General features: G+C 25.2%; 1 long non-coding RNA gene across 2 annotated transcripts; it reads right to left on the bottom strand.

Moving 5' to 3' along the window:
- Positions 1 to 1,474: 1,474 nt before the first annotated feature.
- On the bottom strand, positions 1,475 to 7,103 carry LOC129961562 (uncharacterized). Of its 2 annotated transcripts, XR_008783796.1 has the most exons (5): positions 7,039 to 7,103; positions 6,883 to 6,937; positions 6,100 to 6,120; positions 5,128 to 5,188; positions 1,475 to 2,108 (listed from the first exon to the last, which is right to left on the bottom strand). It is a non-coding gene; the product is annotated as an uncharacterized LOC129961562 (long non-coding RNA). The 2 variants fall into 2 exon arrangements; XR_008783795.1 differs by having other exon boundaries at positions 6,883 to 7,057.
- Between the last annotated feature and the right edge of the window lie 1,353 nt (positions 7,104 to 8,456).

The raw sequence follows: 8,456 nt of genomic DNA, 5'->3' as shown, positions 1-8,456 counted from the left end.
AAATTTGCTTTAAATATACTCAAATTGATATATCAAATTTGCTTTTACAACATCTTTAGTTTTGTTATGAACGTCATTTCCTAATGGCGTTAGAAGACGAACAGCCGGTCACATGGAAACCAACTAGTACGTCAATTTTAATATGTTGAGCGGTATTATTGTTCAGAACATTATTTTAGTTTCTGATTATGTTGGGGGCCTCTTAATCGCGGGGCCTCGGTGCATAGCTTCCGAAGCAACACCTTAATGGCGGGTCCTGTTTCACAGGCATTGGAAATATTTCACAAACTTCATTATTTTCACATTTCAATATTTCATTTGTGAAGTAATAACTGGAAAAGCAAATTTCTTTTTAAAAAAGTTGCAGAAATACAATTATTTTCTGTGAGAATTCGGTGAATCATTTTATAAATTTAGCTTTATATGACATCATTTGGAACGTTTCAAACTATCATTAATGCCAATAATTTGAAGAAATCAAATACAAAACTATATAATAATATCTTTAATATACATAAATAACTATAAAAAAGACAAATTTTAAACTAATTTATGATAAATAAAAAATGTATATTGATTCTCTGGGAAACATAAAGAAAATGATTCATGAAGTATGCTTATTCAATGAAAATTCGCCAATATCTCTAAATATAGAGAATGAACTTCAAACTAAAGTATTCGAAAACTCAGCATGGAAAAATCTGTTACAGGTGAGTAGTTATTAATTGGGCATTTGCTTGATGAGGAAATTCATACGATTTGTACTTCTCTAAAGTAATTCATAAAGTCTATGACAAAATTATTATTTATAATACTTAAACACACAATTTTGTGATTCTAAGCTTATATTTACCACCGAGAAATTAAAAACATTCATTTAAGAAGACATTTAATTTTTATTTTAGGGATAAAATTTTATGAATTGCGAAACCAATTTATTTTGTAATTGAACAATAATTATTAAATACATTATGATGGGTTTTTTTAGTTATCTGATTTAATATAATATTACCAAACAAATATGTGAAATTTTATACTTAATTCTCTTTGCTGTAGCATTGGGATATAATAAGTATAATCTTAATTTTTTTTTAAAAAAAACTTTTTTAAGTTTTGTTTTCTTTTTCAAGAACCCCTTCAAATAAATTTTAATGGATATCGGTACTCACTATGTAAAGGAAATTAATATTACTCCTTTTGTTGATAAACGGAAATTTTTTGAGGTTATTCTGAAATATTTTACAAAACAATATCTATAAAAGATTGTTAATATGAAATTTTCATAGGACAACGAAATTATTTCAATATAGGATTATAGAAACGAATTACATATTAATAGATAATAGAGCGAATATATATATATATATATATATATATATATATATATATATATATATATATATATATATATATATATATATATATATATATATATATATATATATATATATATATAATATACTTTTCTGGTGAAATAATTATAAGCAAATATGTAATATTTTTTCAAAATCATTTTTTAAAACAATATTAAAAAAAAATAATAATCAATATGATGCTTTGAAACAGTGCAGAGAAAATAAGAGATTATTTTGAATAAAACTTTCTAATAAATATAGCATCATTTTTACCGAAATTTTGAAATTAATCACACATACGAGCATTCATTTCGAAGGTGTGAAGAATTAGGTTCGAATTGGGAATCGGCGAAATGGTTATAAGCGAACATATAACATTTTATTTTTAATTTTTCAAAATATTGTTATTAAAATAATTATACCAACACCATTTCTTGAAAGAATTAAGAAAAATTAAGTGTTTATTCTGAACAATTCCACAAAACAATTTCTTTAGTTAATATTATATTTAATGAAATTTCAAAATTATACAACCGAATGAAACGTAAGAAGTTAGCAAAATAAATATAAATAAAAATTTGATTTATTTCGGTGATGTGAAGAATCAAGTTAAATAAAAACTGATGAAATAGCTATAAGCAACTATGTAATAATACTTTTTCACATTTGAACACATTATGAAAAAAAAAAATTAACACAATCCTTAGTGGCCAATGCAGTCACATTCCATCATCATATTCATATCGAAGACATCTGTTAAAAGAAAAATAAATAAATTTAAATTATTTAGACATATAGTGAAATTAGTAGTTAAATTACTAAAGTAAGAATATGGGACATCGCTCCCTAAATTAATTTAAAAGCAGAGAGGCAATGGTTTTTTTTTTTTACATACATTAATCTTAATCATTTTGTCTTCATTTATTTTGCTTGGAGTTTTACTCAGCTTGAGTTATGAGTTATAAAATGCTTTATTATGATTACATTCAAAATTTAGGAACCGTTATGAAGTCGAAGCTGTTTTGTATGCATCTGATTTAGAACACATTTCAGTTACTTTAAAGACAGTTCTGTATTTTCATCTTATTATAGCGCAGCTTAGAAGGTAATTGTATTATTATTAAATTTTGTATTTACTAATAAATAATAACTCATTTTAACGTAACACTCTTACTCTGTCATTATAAGCATCTAGCCAATATGCAATTGAAATAAAGATAATTCTGATACTATACTTTGTACAGTTGGATATAAAAATCGATAAATCTACCAGAAATACAGAATATTTGGGTTATGGTTTTCCGAGAGGATACCCAGTACGTCTCTAATGGCTATATTGGAGCCAGAAGCGACAGTATTTGTTTTGAGAAGTAAGAGAGTCTTTCTATGAAGCCTTTGAATAAGATACATCTTGATACACATATGATACACATATCTGAGACAATTTTCACCATTATATACAACATTTAGTCATATGATAGAGAACCTATAATATATTTAATTACATACAGTTTAGCAAAGTCATATATCACACAAGTGGCTCGAAATAAAAGCTAAATAAATGATAGTATGTATAGGATGTTCGTTGCAATAAATCACCAGAAAAGGCAACTACAAACTCTTGTAAATATGTATAGGAAAATAAGAATAAAAATACTTGGCTGGAAAATTTTATGATACTGAATTGAAAGTATTAATTTCTATAAAAGAGAAAATATTAGAAATAAATAGCTAATACTTTATTTTTCAAAAATTATTATTTGAACAATTTATTCAGGAAATAGAAAAAAGTTCCTTCGATTAGGTGGTACATAAACAACTTAAACATTCTATATTGCATTAAGCTTGGAACAAACTTATCTTTTTAGCTTTCATTTAGTTACGAAGGTTCATTATATTTTTCTATTTCAATTCCTCAAATATATTTCACAGTAATCATTAAAACGATAGTTTTAAAATCCTATTGATGAGTTTCCTGGTAGTTAATATATAGTTAGAAAAGGAAATGTATAATGCTATTAAAAGATGCAAAATCATCTGCACCACTGACTGTAATCTTTGGAGTTGAGGAAGAAATTCGAAATGTAATGTAGACAAATGTTCGAAATGTAACGTTAATAAATTAGAGAACTAAATGCTCTGATAGACTAAGTTTATATCGACTTCCAATCGTATAAGTAAGAAGCAACTCTTTATAAAAAAGTGACTATCTTTAAGATCTGTTGTTTGTGCAATTGAAATTGAATTTTGTAAACTTATGACTATGATGTATATGTGTGAGCATAATATTATTAAGTTGGATGTTGAACATTTTTTTGACTAACGTCCATCTCATTTGACTATTCATTAAGAAATTAATATTGTGTGCATAATATTTAAAAGATCAACAAACTATTAAATTAAGTATTTAATAGTTTAGTACCAATTATTAATGTAATTGTATAAATTGCAATATTAATGGTTTTCAAAATAATGTTTTCATCTACAAAGACTATTTTTTATGCAATTAATCTTACGTTATATTTGTTTATGATATTGCATCCATTTTTGTATTTGCGATTTTAGTTCATATTCTGTGTAATTTTTGATACTTCATGCAATTAAACTGTATGTTGATTCATTTTTTATTATTTTACAAGTTTTGCATTAAATTGAAAATATTGCATCTAAACTTTGCATGGAAAAGAAAGTCAGATTTCTGAAAGAAATGCAAGTTACCATATTTTATAGATTGATAGATGATAGCATTCTTTTTTTATGATCCTTTTTTCATCATAGATTATTTCGTTTTACTCTTTTTTATTGACTAGTTCCATGTGTTTTTGAATAGTTTTTAGATAGAATTGATTTATCAAATTCACTTATGTCTCTTTCTAGTACTGTCAATTTTCTATTTATTACAGACTATTTGGAATTTCTTTAGAAAGAGGATAAAGGTTGGAAGGTGATTTTTTCCTCATTTGATAATTGATATTGATTGATGTTAGACTTCTCAACCGACTGCTTGGAGTTGCTTGCTGAAGGACATTTCTTTCTATTTGATAATTGATACTGATTGATGCCTAAAACTCTCAGCAGTGGGAAAGTTTCTGAATGGCCCATCAAGTTTTAAGAGAATGAAAAATCCAATTTGATCAGGAAACCCGGATATGTAGGAATTGTCAGCAAGAAGAATGTAGGAAACCCGAAATGCGAAGAATATAGGGGTTAAAGAGAGTCGAGATTTTAGTTTTCCATCATAGATAAAACAATCTTAGTTTCTATTTCGATTATAGTATATTGTATTTCAAATATGCATATAGACTATATATTTAAAGTAAAGGTTTTATTTCAAAATAGAACATTTATTTTTATCGGAATTTTCGTGATTATCATTTACTTCTAAGATGATTATGGGAGAATTACAATTTCGGGATTTAATAATGAAAACACAGGAAGGAAAATTACAAATGAGAAAAAAATTTAGTATTATTGGACACCAAATATATATAATAATAATAATAATTTTCAAATACAGAAAAATTTGTCATTTGTGATTATTTGAGTTCTTTTTATAAATATTAAAGCAGTATCATATTATCTTATAAACTGCACTTTTTTCATCTTATGAGTAACATTTTAATTGCCGACACCTCAAATCAAATCATTATTTCTTCTTTTTATTAATTAATATTAATTCAAGCTGACTATGCATCTACTCTTCAATGTGAATATAAGTAATAATGCAAAATGTCCTTTTTTTCAAAAATAAAGCAAGCAATGGAATACTTACCTAAGTAAATATAGTCCATTGGTCGTAAGCTGCATTACAATGACTTTGCATCTGTGATAATCTAGAGAAAACGTAGACAATTTAATAATATTAAATGTATCAACTGCAATAAATTCACTTGTCATTAAATGATTTTTCTAAAAAAACATAATAAAATTTTAAAAAATTCCAAAAAATAACATTATATCTTTTCATCTAAATTGTGTAATACTGACATAAAGGAACGAATTAGTGTAAATTTAAAAAAATTGATTCTCATAAACACAAATAAAAAATAATGTCAGACAAAAAAAATTATAATTTTCAATAATATTAATTTTTTTAATGGTTGTGAAATAAAATTATCTGTCTTTTTTTATAAAAACTTTCTTGTGAATATACAAAATAAGGGACACTTATGAAAAGCCCTTTATTTAAATATTTTTTGAATGTAATAAGTTATCCATATTTTATATTTTTACTTTCTTAAATTCTAATCCATTAACCTTCTATGGATTCGCCTCATAGAAACTTGTTTAATAAATCAAAGAAAACTCCTTTCAACTGCCTATTATAAGATTCGTCTTTGCTTCCTTTCCTAAATTTTATACAAACAAAAGTTACTATTTTACTTCAAAAACGTTATCAACTGAAGACTTAATAATTTTTGTGTAATATAAAATAATAAATTATAAAATCATTAAAAAATATTTAAAAGTAAAATGCATTTTTATTTTCAATTCCTCTTCATTGATTTTTTTTTTCATTTTTTCTCATGCAAACGTGAACTTTAATCAGTTATTTTTTCCATGCTGAATATTAAATTCCTCTCAATAATAAAGACTTCATTATTAAAAATAATATTTCTTTTCAAAATGTGACGTCAATCGACTGTTTAAACTTAGAAAAATTATAACTAGATTCTTTTTTTAATATTGTTTACAAATGCTTTATACTTAAAGCGAACGTAAAACAAAATCTGATTGTACTTACTTTGCTCGGCAGCAACATGGGCTGAAATATACCACAAAAGAAATTTGTGAAATTTTGTAAATAACTAAAACTATATTTATTATAGCTACAAAAACTTAAGTCAAATAGCTGAATGGACAATTTATCATAGGAATAAACAGGGGTTATATAAAGCACATCATTTTAGAGAACAATTCATGCAATTGAATCTGATCTCGAAAGTTGTTTTTCATTCATGAGTTCAATTATAAAATCAAGCAATAAGAGAAATATCTGTGTTGGAATATTCAAATGAAAGGATATTCCGAAATCATTAGGATGAAAAATGTTTAGAATTCATTAAATTATAGAATTTAAACTTAATCATTTATTAAAAACATAAATTATCTAAATTATAAATATTACAATTTTTAAAAATATAAAAATAACAATCGACCAGATATATAGTAATATCGTCTTAACAAACCATCTAAACTAATTAACTACTATTAAATTCAAAATGTAAATGCTAAATTTCATACATTTTGAATTTACGAACCAAAAACAAAATGTGTACTTTAATAAATATTCAGATACATGATTCAAAAAAATTGGAAGATATTTTCTTAACATACTGAAGAGAAACTAAGCTTTCTAAAACAAGAAAAGAATAAGATTTGATTCTGTTTATTTATTATGGTTTTCTTTTTCTCTTTTTCTCAGCCTTCTGTGAACTATTTACATTTATATGATTCAACTGTTTCAAGTTATGAAGGGAGCTGTTTTTATAAAGGTGTTCTTAACATTCTAAACTGCTCTACTTACCGAGCAAACCCAAGATGGCGATGGTTGGAAGAAGACGGGATATCATTTTCAGTGGCTGCAGTAAAATTTTAGAATAAATAAATGATGGAGATGATTAAGGAGATAAGAATAATAAAAAAAGAGGAATAAATCACAATCAGAGTGAAATCATAGTACCAACTAAAGCAAATCTGTAAATGAAAGCAGCTGCCTGACTGTTTCATACAACGTAGAACCGGATGACGTTGCAGAAGTAGCGCACATTATAGCATATAAAACACTGCACCTGAGAGCAATAAAAGCAATTGCTCTTTTATTTTATTATGTTCCTGAGCTCAACTTCGAATATCCATTTAAAAATAAAAGCAAAAAAAAAAATGTTTGATTGATTGCAACTGGCGTGCAGAATATATATATTATGACTATTGCTTTAGTCATCATTATATATTAAGATACTCAAATTATAAACACTTACTTCCATCGCTACCGTTTTTCTGGCCTCAAATTGTGCATATTAATATATATAACAAAATATTAGGAATTTCACCTAAATTTGCCTTTTATATGTTAGAAAAAAATATTGATTACAGAATTAGAGGCAATAAATTCTCCCTCATGTTATATCAATTTATCTTAATACTGAGTAATTTTACACTATATAAAATTCTGTCTCCGCCTCTGATTAGGAATTTATATATATATATATATATATATATATATATATATTCGTTAAGAAATTGCAACATTTTCTTACTTTACACATTTTGAAGCATTGAAAATGAAGTTCTAAAATATATATATAAAAAAACTTTCTCGTATTATAATTTATTATTACCCATATACTTAGTAGATTTAGAATTTTATCATTAGTACTAGTTTCCTAATTTCTAAAAATCAAAAATTAATCCTGTGAAAGAGGTTTAATTAAAATTATGCAGTAATTCAGAATTAAGAGTGATGTTATTCAAAGAGTATTTATAATTAACAATTTGTAATTTTTAAAACTAAAATTTTCCTGGTGCCTGAAATTATGCTTTTTTTAATAATAAGTATATATTTTCTTTTTTTTTGTTCATGAATTAAAATGGCATTATTTATACGTATGTTTTTATTGTTCGAGTATATTCTGACAATGCATGCCAAGGTGTTTAGTAAAAATGAACAAAAAATAGTATTTTCTTCCATTTGAGGGCCAAAATGGAAATTTTCATGAAATTATGCATCTAACCACAGATTTATAGCCTCGAAATGCTATATGTAGGGCAAATCTAGGTGATCATGAGACTATGGTTCTGATTGCTTCATTGCAAATGATAAAATATGAGAATTTTATTGCGAATGCCTGCTTATTCCAAGGAAATTCTGATGTATTGTGCTTAGTCAGTTTATGTCATTAAATAAAGCAGCTGTGACAAAATAAAAAAAATAAATAAATAAAAAATATATTTTCTGAAGTCTTATATGGAGCAAACTTTTATTGTAGAAAGAAGTATATAGTTCAGAGTATATGAGATACAATATATTTTAATCTTATTAATAATACTTGTAAGCTCATATAACGTTCTACGATATATAAGTTACAATTAGTCTTTAAT

The sequence above is a fragment of the Argiope bruennichi genome, chromosome 2 (assembly GCF_947563725.1).
Source record: "Argiope bruennichi chromosome 2, qqArgBrue1.1, whole genome shotgun sequence".
Taxonomy (NCBI): Eukaryota; Metazoa; Arthropoda; class Arachnida; order Araneae; family Araneidae; genus Argiope; species Argiope bruennichi.
The sequence above is the reverse complement of the archived record's forward strand: the minus strand, read 5'-3'. Positions and strand labels throughout refer to the sequence as shown.